This window comes from Panicum virgatum, chromosome 4N (assembly GCF_016808335.1).
Source record: "Panicum virgatum strain AP13 chromosome 4N, P.virgatum_v5, whole genome shotgun sequence".
NCBI lineage: Eukaryota > Viridiplantae > Streptophyta > Magnoliopsida > Poales > Poaceae > Panicum > Panicum virgatum.
In genome coordinates, this window is record NC_053148.1 from 26751895 (window position 1) to 26763867 (window position 11973).

Consider the following 11973-nt stretch of genomic DNA (forward strand, 5'->3'; position numbering starts at 1 on the left):
AACCCCCTGAGCTCTTTCAAAATTTAACCCGCCATCCATCCCTGATCTTTTTACTGGTTAGCCCCTAGATCTACCCTTTATTTATGTTTAGGCCCTCGATTTTAGCAGTAAAGCCCCTGGAACCCTGTTTTTATTACAAATAAGCCCCTAGAACTTATTTTTGGCCTAGATTATGCGTTTTAGCTCCGTTTTAGGCGTTCTTTATGTCCACGCGATCGTTGTAATGCGTAGAATAGTTTTAGACTAGTTTAGTGTGCTGTTTTTATGTATTGATGTACTGTTTCTTAGTTTTTATTAGTGTTTGCTTGTATGCTTATTATTGTGCATTGTTTTGGCCATGTGTTCGTGAGTAGACGTTGATCCATCTGAGGAGCCCCAGTACCAGTACCCGGAACAGCCATCTTCGGAGCAGTTCGAGCAGCAGCCAGAGCAGTACGAGGAAGGCAAGTATAACATGAGCAACCCATCACTTCTAAATACAATCTCATACTGCATTTAATACTGTATGCCTATAAGGATTTCCTAGCCACTTTATATCCTTTATATATACCTTTGGGTTGCATTTTGGTTAGTTGTGCTAGGTGCCGCGCTATGACACACTCTAGTCCTTTTTAATTAATTTGATTAATGGTTTACTTGAATTTAATTCTGAGAGTGGCCCTCTGTGCTTCGTGCTTGGGTGGCTCACGTCTCGTTAAAATATGGTTTTTGTAGAAACATGGTTTAGGGGGCCAGCACGGTGCTTAGTGCTTGGTTGGCCACTCTCCATAAGGACCGGTTCATAGAGCGACAACCTGAGACAACAGCGCTACCACATTTATAGTAATGTAATAAATAACATTCGTATTTCGATTAATGTAATAAATAACGGACCGGTTCATAGAGCGACAACCTGTGGTGCCCTGCTCAGCTTCGGAGAGCTTTTACCGTATTTGTACTTCGCTTCCGCTATACCAGACATTTTTGTCATTAATGTAATAAATAACATTCGTATTTCGATTTATTATGTCTTATTCGTGATATGTGCTATGATATACTGTTCATTCTGTTGTATATACGTGTGACTTGATCCTGGCACGTATATGATTGCTCGGTTTATGTCCTTTTATAAACCGGGTGTTACATTGCAGCTAGTAGACCAATCGGTTCGTCATCTCGTGGTGATTGCCAAGGATATTCCGGTGAAAATACAAAATTTCTTTGACCCTGTTGATTTCGTCATTCTCGATATGGAAGTCGACACCAAGATCCCTCTCATATTGGAAAGGAAATTCTTGAGTATGACAACCGCACACATTGATGCGGGAGTTGGAGTAATCCAACTCAACGTCAATGGGCAGAAGGAGAGGTCCAACTTCAGACCGAAGGATGAACAATGCTCACAGATCAAAAGTTTCAACCGGAAGGAATCTGTGAAAGAGCTGGAGGAGACAAATACCCCATCCAACTCTACCCTCATCAAATTCGTGGAGAATCTTCGAACTCGGGAGGAGAACAAGGTGTATAACCAATGGAACGCAAAGCGGAATATCCAACGTAAGAAATTTCTGGAATTTGGGAAGAAAGAGATCGAAGAAACTCTGCCTATGGCGGAAGAAAGCATCGCCACCAACATCTCCATCAGGTGACGATGACCAAACCCAAGGTATGGATAGTCTCGCTCAGGATGAAAAATTCGAGCCCTTGCGATGAGGTGCATGGTAGTTATCCATTCCTGCATTTGCATATAGGATAGTTTATCTTATTGCATAGTTTTCCATTTCGCATCATGGCATATTTAAATTCTCGCAAATGCATCCTTTCAATTCTACATTGCATACAAAAAAAAATCGGCCAAGATGGCAGACCTACTGGGCTTCATTCAAGCTTGGGGGGGATGCCATTGTATCCAGGTAAGTCATCCAACCTATCCTTTCATCTTGTGTCCTAGAAAAAAAACTAGTTAGTTCATGCTTAGAATAAAATATATGTGTGGAATCCGTGTAAGCTCTTATCATGGAGATGATGAATAGTTGCTCTGTCCATGCTTTGCAAGTACCTCATTTACAACTTTTTACTCTCCTAGTACTTGATTTGTTGGCCCATGAAAAAATCACTAAAATTCTGGTTTGAGTGGGAGCATGAGCTTGATTTCCATGTCTAAGTTGTTGTGATATTTGAGATAGCCCGAACCGGAATAAAACTGCATGCTCTAGTAAGGAACCTCTCGGAATTTATTTAAAATAAAACATGGTAAAAATTTCCCCTTTGGTTTACATGTCCTACCCAGAGCCATAATGCTTTATCTTATGAACCGATATAAGCTATCTTGAGTTATCTTGAGCATTGCCGAATGGTGAGTCCGTTTGAGGAAGGTACTTGTCATCTACCGATCTTTCTCCTTTGTGTACCCATTGTTTGCTAGCCTTAGATGTCTGGCGTGTCAATTACCTACTCTGGGGATTGATATCCACCTTCGCCAGACAATTCCCCTCACAACAAAACCAAAAATCTCCACAGTGAGCCTATCCATCCCAAATGGTCTATCCAAGAAATGCTCCCTTCCAACAACTTTATCCTCATGGAGTATGGGTCATCTTCTTTTTAAAAAAAAAACTAGACAAAGAAGCAAAGAAAGAAAAATAAAAAGGAGACAAGACCCATACCTCCACTCAAGAGAGACGAAATAAGGAGCTCAAATAGAAAGACTAGAGATGTTCTAAGCGTGAGTCCATTTCCTACCTCTCCACTGAACATTTTCACCTTCCATAAGATCGGGATTTGATCGAGTACCGACCTCTTGCAAACCACTCTTCGGCTCGGCAACACAAGTAACAAAGGTATGTTACACTCTTCATACCCAAAACTCTAGATATCAGCCTTAGAGTAGGATGAAGATGGTCAAAATTCCCGACCATGGTGAGGATCATACACCTTGAGCGATTTGAGAGCACCATCAGGGAATCTTAAACCATTTTTGAAAACAAGCAAAACTCCGAGATAGGAACCTGAATAGGCAGCAGGAAATATTCGGGTAAAGGTTGGTCAGTCGCTCAACCGCCCAAGACGAGGGATGAAATGCGAGTAAGCCCCATCTATAGAAATCAAGGTATGAGCCAACTTATTCAAAGTACACAAGGGTTAGAGTAATATGTTGTGCATACGGTATCTACAGGGTATGAACATCGATGGAACTCCTGATCCACCGAGCCTCAGTTTTAGCTTTACTCGAGGATGAGCAAAAGTTTAAGCTTGGGGGGTGTTGACGGCCATTATTTCCTATTTTGACCGTCAACTTCTCGGGAATAAATTGAGCTTTGCACCATGTTTCATACATATTTTACCTTTTTTTTCTAATAAGTGCAACAAGTTTTGGATGAGTTTTGCTTTCAGGAGATAATATACCAAAAATGAGCCGAAACTGGGAAAAACCCAGGCCGGCCGGCCTAGTACCTCCATTAAGTGTGCCACATCTTCGGTTCAGGGGCAATATGACACGAGTAAGTTATCCCTGAGACATGGATTGGAGGTCGGTTTGATCGAATGGACTGAAAGGCTTATCCATGGATCAAAGGACCCACAAGTCAGTGCAACATTGAGAACAAGCCAGTGATCCAATACCCTGAAGCAATCACAAGCGTCAAGTCATAATGTCGGTGGAACCGAGGGCCATCACGTGCCATGGAGAGGCCGGCCGGCCTCCCTTAGGCCGGCTGGCCTGGCCTTGTCTGCGTTGGAGCTAAGCAACAAGAACTGACATCCAGGAGAGATCAGGAGCGTCCATCCGAAGGCGGTGCCCGAGAGGCGGCATCCCCAGGACGGATGGCCTAGGGGAGGCCGGTTGGCCCCACCTGGCATCCTCTAGCGTCCCCCCTTCATGTGGAGTTGAAGCCAAGTTAGGGGTTGCTTACAACTGCAGCTACCGGTCAATTACCGACCTCTAACCACTATAAATAGGACCTCCATTCATCACTTGTACACACACCAAAAGGAGTTCTCTTCTCACTTTTCCTTTCTAGAGTAGGTTAGGTAGTCTAGGAGTTAGACTCGAGTCGAGCTTGTCTCAGGATTCCGGAGTCGTCATCGGAAGTCGGGTATAAGCTCTTTTATCTTTTCCTTTGGCATTTATCAATATAAGTTATGTTCTATATCTTTTCGAGTCAGCTTTACTTTCGGCATTTATTTATCTTCTCAAGTTATCATACTTGTGTGCGTAAGTAATTCCTTTAGCTTAGGCTTTGTTTCTCTCTTGTTTATCGGGATCTTACCTTACGGGTTTTCTCGCCCGGACTAGGGAACTCAAGTTAGGTCCCTAGGTTGAGGGGGATTTCTCTTGTTCGCGACAAGAGAAATCCTAACACCGAGTACGGACGTGGTGTCCGAGCTTAGTGTTAGCTAGAAACTGTGTTCCGCCCCACGGTACCGTTGTGGTAGGCGGCAGGTGGTGACAGCCCTGTCCATCCCTTGTAGTCCACCACGTTCGGGTGCTTTCATAGCAGTAGTGCCGACTGTAGTTGGACTCCCTTCTCACCCCAGTCTGAGTCCTTCCCTGAGGCCGCCGAAGTAAGCTCTAGGTTCCCGATAACCAGTTAGAAGCAAGGTTTAGTCTAGAGAGGTTAGCTCGATAGTTTAGAAGTGTTTTAGGAGTCTTTCTGGCTCGTTGTCCTCCCAGCTACTTACCTCTCTAAGGATTAAAGTCTACTATGTCAGACGGTCTTCGTTGGCCATTATCTTATCTTATCTTATCTATGAGGCCTACCCCTACTAAGTTAGTCGGTTGATAACTCTAGTAAAGTTTGTCATTCGATTCTTCGATACTCTTTGCCATAGTGCTTCTCTGAGGAAAATTACGATACCCTGGAATACTCCAAGGTGAAGTGCTACAGCGGTGATTCTGTGCGCTTGCGGAATCCATATTCTATTGAGCATAAGAAACACCAACACCTGCATAGCATCAAGATGCGGTATATTGACATACAACTTCTATATTACCTCAACGAACTTGCCGAATTGCTCGTCGGCCACCGGCTTCCTTAACCATTCCGGAAACGGTAAGGCAGTAGTGTCATGAAACTCCCGTGAAGTTCTAGGGAGTTCCACGGTTTCCTCCTGGGCAGCAGTGATGTTGTACTCTTCTGCCTCCTCCTGGTCTTCGTCTGCAACAGAGGTATTGCTGGCGGGTACGGCTTTCCACCGAGATCCTGCATATTTAGGTTATGGTGGTTCTTGCGTGGACTTACCCGTCCGTGTAGTTACCGCACTAACACTCTCTTTCGGGGGAACTTCTGGTTGCCCAAGAAGTTTTCCCGATTTGTTGTTAGGACAAGATGAGGCTAGTTGAGCAATTTGAGTTTCTATCATTTTATTGAAGCTCAATTAGTTTTCAATAATAGAGTTTATGCCCTCTAGTTGTCCTGCCAAAGACTCCAAAATTTTATCATTAGCAAGAAACTTCTTACTAATGTTGTCATTAATTTGTTTCCGGCCATAGACTAGGTCCTTTAAAGAAGGCTAAAAGTTGTTATTAAAATTCATACCTTGCTGCTGACTGAAGGGGAGGTTGGGCTTGGAATTCCAACCCTGCTGAGGACGGAAGCCTGAGCTGTTGGAGTTGTTCGCTCCAACGAAGTGAACTTCCTCCTGAGTGACCGGGCAAGAGCTGCCCATGTGTCCAGTTTCTCCGCACACCTCGCATGTCATGCGAGAATCCATAACTTGGATAGCCTCCTGGTGTGGAGACTCCAGTCTCTTCATGAGAAGGTCCATCTTGGCAGCAAGCATATCGATACTGTCGATCTGATGAACTCCCTTGCGGGGTTGCTGCTGCCTATCACCTTTCCAACTTTGGTTGGAAGCAATCTTCTCTGCCAGTGCCTTTGCTTCAGGCACGCTGAGCGAAAGAAAGGAACCACCTGATGCTGCATCAATGTGATTCTGGGCTGGCGTGTTCAGGCCATTGAAGAAACTCTGAATAATCAGCCATTCCTCCATGCCGTGGTGGGGTCATGCTACAATGTACTCCTAGAATATCTCCCAAGCTTCCGGAATGGCTTCGTCCGGGAGCTGCTGAAATCCAGAGATTTTTCCTCGGAGGGCATTGGTTTTGCCCACCGGAAAGTACTTCGTCAGGAATGCATTGGAGCAAGCTTCCCATGTTGTGAAGTCTGCTTTGTTGGTGTAGAACCACATCTCCGCCTTGCCTAGCAAGGAGAATGGGAACAACTGTAGACGGACGTTATCCAACGTGGTACCTCGGGGGTTGATAGTGCTGCTCACTTCCAAGAAATTTTGAAGGTGAGCGTTGGCATCCTCCGATGCCTTTCCATAGAATGGACTCGCTTGAACCATGTTCACCAGCCCCGACTTGAGCTCAAAGCCATCATTGCCTTGGTCATTGTTCAGTCCAGTAGGGATGTGGCAGCTGGATGGGGCCGGGTACTGCCTGAGAGTCTTGGCCATGGGTGGTGCTAATACTGACAAATGAGGATTCCAAGTGGGTTTCTTCTGGGGTGGGATGACGCGGCGTCTCACAATTCGCCCAATTCTCTGAGGATTCGGATCGAAGTTTGATGGTAGATCAAAACTGGTCATGCACTGCTCTGCATCGAATAAATGAGAGAGAGAGAGAGAGCAATGGTAAGCCCGCTAAAATTAGCGGTGATAAGACAATAAGTGTTTTCACTCAATTGTATGATAACTTTAGCCAATTGCTTCCCCGGCAACGGCGCCAGAAATGCTTCTTGGTGTCTCTTATGCTCAATCTGAATAGGTATTCTGCAAGCGCACAGAATTTACCGGTGTAGCACTTCACCTTGGAGTATTCCAGGGTATCATGAAAATCCTCAGGGAAGCACTATGGTAAAGTTTATCGTAAATCGTAGTGACAACCTTTACTAAGATAATCGACCGACTAATTCAGCAGGGGTAAGCCATATAACTAATAAGATAAGTGGCCAGGCTATGTCCATGTGACACACAGGAGATTCTATACCTTAGAGAGGTAGCAGCTGGGAGGACAACAAGCGAGAAAGGACTCCTGAAACACTTCTAAACTACTGAGCTAGCCTCACTAGAACTAATCTAAGCTTCTAACTTGATGTCGGAACTAGGAGCTTACTTCGGCGGCCTAAGTGAAGGGCGCAGATAGGGGTGAGAAGGGGCCCAACATACTTTTGGCAATCCTACTGCTATGAAAACACCCGAACGTGGTGGACTACGAGGGACGGACAAGGCTGTCACCACTTGCCGCCTACCACTGCGGTACCGTGGGGTGGGACACACTTTCTAGCTAGCACTGTGTCAGACACCACATCTGCTCTCGGTACCAGGATTTCTCTTGAGGCCTTCAAGAGAAATCCCCCTCAACCTAGTGAACTAACTTGAGTTACACTACTACGGGCGAGAAAACCCGTTAGACTAACTCCGATAGACAATAAAGGGACCTTAAACTGAACTAGAGGTAAAACGTACTCCCACAGACAAGTACAAGTACTTGGAAAGGTAAAACTTGCGGAAAGTAATGCTGACTCAAGTAAATAAAGAAGATAACTTATATTGAAAATGTCAAAGGAAAAGATACAAGAGCTTTACCGAGCTCCGATGACGACTCCGGATCCCCGAGACAAGCTCGACTCGACTCTAACTCCCAACTACTAACCTGCTCTAGACTTGAGAAGAGAGAATTGCTCCTTTTGAGTGTGTGTTTACAAGTGTAACACCCGGTTTATAAAAGGACATAAACCGAGCAATCATATACGTGCCAGGATCAAGTAACACGTATATACAATAGAATGAATAGTATATCACAGCACATATCATGTAAAAAGATATAATAAAGTGAGTACAAATGTTATTTATTACATAAATGACAAATATCTGATACAGAGTATGCAGAAGCGTAAAACAAGTACGAAACTCTTGGAAGCTGGGTGCCACAGGGACGTCGACTGGGAGACGAACGCCTAGAAGTCCTCGTACTTCTGGTAGCTCCGGGTGAACTCCTCCGCGTCACCAGGAACTGAGCAGCATTAGGGTATTCCCAAAGAGAAAAAGAGGAAAAGAGTAGAGTAGGCAAGAGTGAGTACACAACTTGTACTCAACAAGTATAACACAAACTATGAGGCTCTAAGGTTGGCTGACTCAACTGCATTAGCTTTTAATCTAGGCAAAATTTTATTAAAGCTAATTACTACAAGTTGGTGAATTACCATAACCCCAGTTACATAGTAATTAATCATAATTAATTATGAACTACTGAGAACCAAACCAAACCAAACCACCCGTGGAACCCCCTTAATCAAAAGGAGATAACCCCACTAATCAAAAGGAGGATCTGGGCCGCTCAGGACCGTGAGCACGGCTAGTATACCAGTTTTACACTCTGCAGAGGTTGCACATCTTTACCCACAAGTTGTGAGCTACGCTAGTTGTTCATCACACTTCCGTAGGTGAGATGACTAGCAAACTCACTACGAGGCCGTTACAAAGAATCTCGTTGGTAAGGAGTAACCGCGAGGGTTGGATCGGCGACGATGGAGCAGGTCTAGTGGGCGTCAAGACACAAAGCACAGACGAGGCCACTCAGCACGAGGGCCATAGAAGCTTACCACCCTTGCCCCGTAGGTAAGTTACTCCAAACCAAAAAGACCTAATTAGTAAGCCAAGACCGTCCCATTCCACTCTTGTGGTAGCGCTGTTGTCCCAGGTTGTCTCTCTATGAACCGGTCCTTAGGGAGAGTGGCCAACCAAGCACTAAGCACTGGGCTGGCCCCCTAAACCATGTTTCTAGAAAAACCAGTTTTAACGAGACGTGTGCCACTGAAGCACAGAACACAGAGGGCCACTCTCAGAATTAAGTTGCATATACCATTAATCAAATTAATTAAAAAGGACCAAGTGTGTTATAGCGCGGCACCTAGCACAACTAACCAAAGTGCAACCCAAGGGATATATATAAAGGATATAAAGTGGCTAGGAAAGTCCTTATAGGCATACAATATTAAAATGCAGTATGAAAATGTATTTAAAAGTGATAGGATGTTCATGTTATACTTACCTTCCTCAAAGTTCTCCTGCTGCTACTTAAACAGCTGTGAAGATGGTGGCTGCTCCGGGTACTGGTACTCCACCGAAGGATCAACATCTACTCACGATCGCAACGCCAAAACAAGTCCAGCACATACACATACATGCAAACAAGAGCAAACACTAAGAAACAGTACAACAATACATAAAAACAGCAAACAAAACTAGGCTAAAACTATTCTATGCGTTACAATGATCGTGTGGACATAAAGAACACCTAAAATGGAGCTAGAACGCGAAAACTAGGCTTAAAACAAGATCTAGGGGCTAAACTGTAAGAAAACAGAGTTTCCAGGGGTTTCTGCGCAAAAACCAGGGACCTATACATAATTAAAGGATAGATCTAGGGGTCAGCGCGTAAAAACACAGGGGCTGGACGGCGGGTTCAAAAAGGGAAAAGCGCAGGGGTCTAAACGTTAAAAACTGGGCCTTTCTGGAAATTCTTTGGAACTGAGAAGGACCGCGGGTTGATTCCCTAAAAAGTCAGGGGCTCTTTAGCAAAATGGACCGGCGCAGACCGGTACGCCATCCGTTTGACTCGGCTCGGGTTAACTGCGGCCGTAGGATGTTGATCTAGCGGCTCAGGATACTCGGCGAGGGTTTGAGGTGGCGCAGTTCGCCGGGGACGAAGCTCCCGCGGCGGTGTTTCGCCGGCGAACACCGATAACGGTGCTCCGAGGCTTGAAACAGGGCGGGTTTTGGCTAGGAACGACCCTCACACCTTGCGTGATCCACTGGAGACGATAGAAAGACAGGTCGGGGTCTCGTGTGTGGTCCTCGTCGGAGATGGCGGCTCGGTGGTGCGTGGTTCACCGGGGTTTGCTGAACCGGCAATCCCGGGGTCAAAACGAAAGAAGTTGGACTGGGCACGGGTCTGGGCACAAAAGGATGCATGCGCGTGCAGAAGGCCAACACGAGTCTGGGCAAAGCCGGCGCGCGGTTGTGCAGTGCAGAGGGGGGTTCGCCACGGCGGAGCGGCGGCGGCCGAACACCGGTGACCGGTGTTCTAACCTCGGTTGCGGCCTACGGTCTATGACAGCTAGCGCAAAAGGACTAGGGCATCGAGCTGAAGCTTACCGAGGACTCGTGTCAGGCTGGGACGCAGCGCAGGGTCGACGGCGTCGAGGTCAGGCGGCGGCGCACGGGCGGAGCTCGAGGAGGAGGGTGCTGGCGTGCGTCACCAGGCTTCTGGGTCCCACGGATCGACTCAGGGAGGACCTGCGATGGTGTGATGGGGGGTCAGGGAGGCCGAAGCATCAACGACAGCGAGGAATCGCAGCGGCTGAGTATCTCACCGGCGTTGGGTCTCGAGCGCGATTCCGGCCGTTGCACGGGCTGATCTCGAGGAAGGCCGGCTCGGGAAGCTTCCTGGGCTCATGGCGGAGCTACTGCGGCGGTTCACAGGGGCTAGGACGCGGCAGAGCGGCGTGGGCACGGCAGCGCAGAGGAGCGGCGCTGGGCACAGCAAAGCGGGGTGGGGCTGCGCTAGGGTTCTGGGGTCGTGGAGATAGCAGGTGCGGGTGAAGGGGGTTTCGGGGCCAGTTAAAGGAGGCCCGGGCATCTTGGGCGAGCGTGCCCAGCTGATACGCTGCGGGGATCACAGCAGAACTGGCGCGGTTTGTTGCTGGCGCGAGGAAGACGGGGAAGCTGACATGTGGGACCATGCTGTCAGGGGAAGCGCGCGACGCGCGGAACTGGGCTGAGCGCGCTGCAGAGAGAGGAAGCTGGGCCGGACGCGGGAGGAAAGGAAAGGGAGCTGGGCTCGGGCTGCGAGCTGGGTTGCGGAGGAAGGTAAGCGGGCCGCGGGGCGCTGGGTGAGGGAGGTCGCAGGCTGAGGTGGGTCGGGCCGCCTGGGCTGGTTTGCTGGGCCGGTTTCCTGGGTTTGGTTTCTTTTATTTCCTTTCTCTTTTCTATTCCTTTTCTTTTTCAAACTAACTCAAACTAATTTGAATTCAAATAAAATTTGAATTCAAACCCTATGCACTCAACCAAATAAAACTTATGCACCAGCATGTATGCACAAACATGTCGAACCTAGAAAATTTTAATTACTTATGAAATAAAATTAATTTAAATGCAAGACTAAGCATATAAATCTTAGAAAATTAAATAAAGCCAATTAAATTTATTATTAAATACTGAAATTTAAATTAGGGTGTTACAAATCCTACCCCCTTACAGGAATCTCGTCCCGAGATTCTAAGGGCTGGCTAGCAAAGAGATCTGGATATGTCTTCCTCAGCTCATCTTCTCGCTCCCATGTAGCCTCAGCTTCACTGTGATGACTCCACTGGACTCTGCACATCTTGATGCGCTTGTTCCGTGTAACCCTCTCCGATGTCTCCAGAATCTTCACCGGATGCTTAGTATAGGTTAGATCTTCCTGCACATCTAACCCATCCAGTGGTGCCTATTCTTCTGGCACTCTCAAGTACTTCTTCAACTCAGATTTGCATAACTCTTCTGCCTCGTCTGAGAGATTCTCCAATTCTCCTGTACTATCTGTAGGCCAGGGTGTCACATCCCTACCCCCTTAGAGGACCGACGTCCTCGTTGGTTAACCCCGGGATATCACATCCTCTTCGCACTATCCTTCTTCTCAACAAGCAAGACAGGAGAAGCCCAAGGCATGATAAGGTAGAGGGAAACAGAGTGCATGGTTTAACCCCAACGATCTAACTCAGTGTTATTAATTGATTAAACTTTAACTTAGGAACTGATTTTCACTAAACAAATTTAACTACTAAGCTATGAAATCAACCAAAGATCCAAATCAAACATGTTGCATAATGACAAGCATACAAATTTACACTTTAGCCGAGTTTAACACACAACTCGACTAACACAACGCGTCGTAGAATGTTCTATCATGCTATTATAAAGGGTCATTTAGCTTACACCTACGATGGT

The 11973-nt window shown here is 46.5% G+C and overlaps 1 non-coding gene across 1 annotated transcript; it reads left to right on the forward strand.

The window, feature by feature from the left end:
- The first annotated feature begins 5968 nt into the window (after positions 1-5968).
- On the forward strand, positions 5969-6075 carry LOC120671679. Its single transcript, XR_005673778.1, has one exon. It is a non-coding gene; the product is annotated as a small nucleolar RNA R71 (small nucleolar RNA).
- The last annotated feature ends 5898 nt before the right edge of the window (positions 6076-11973 follow it).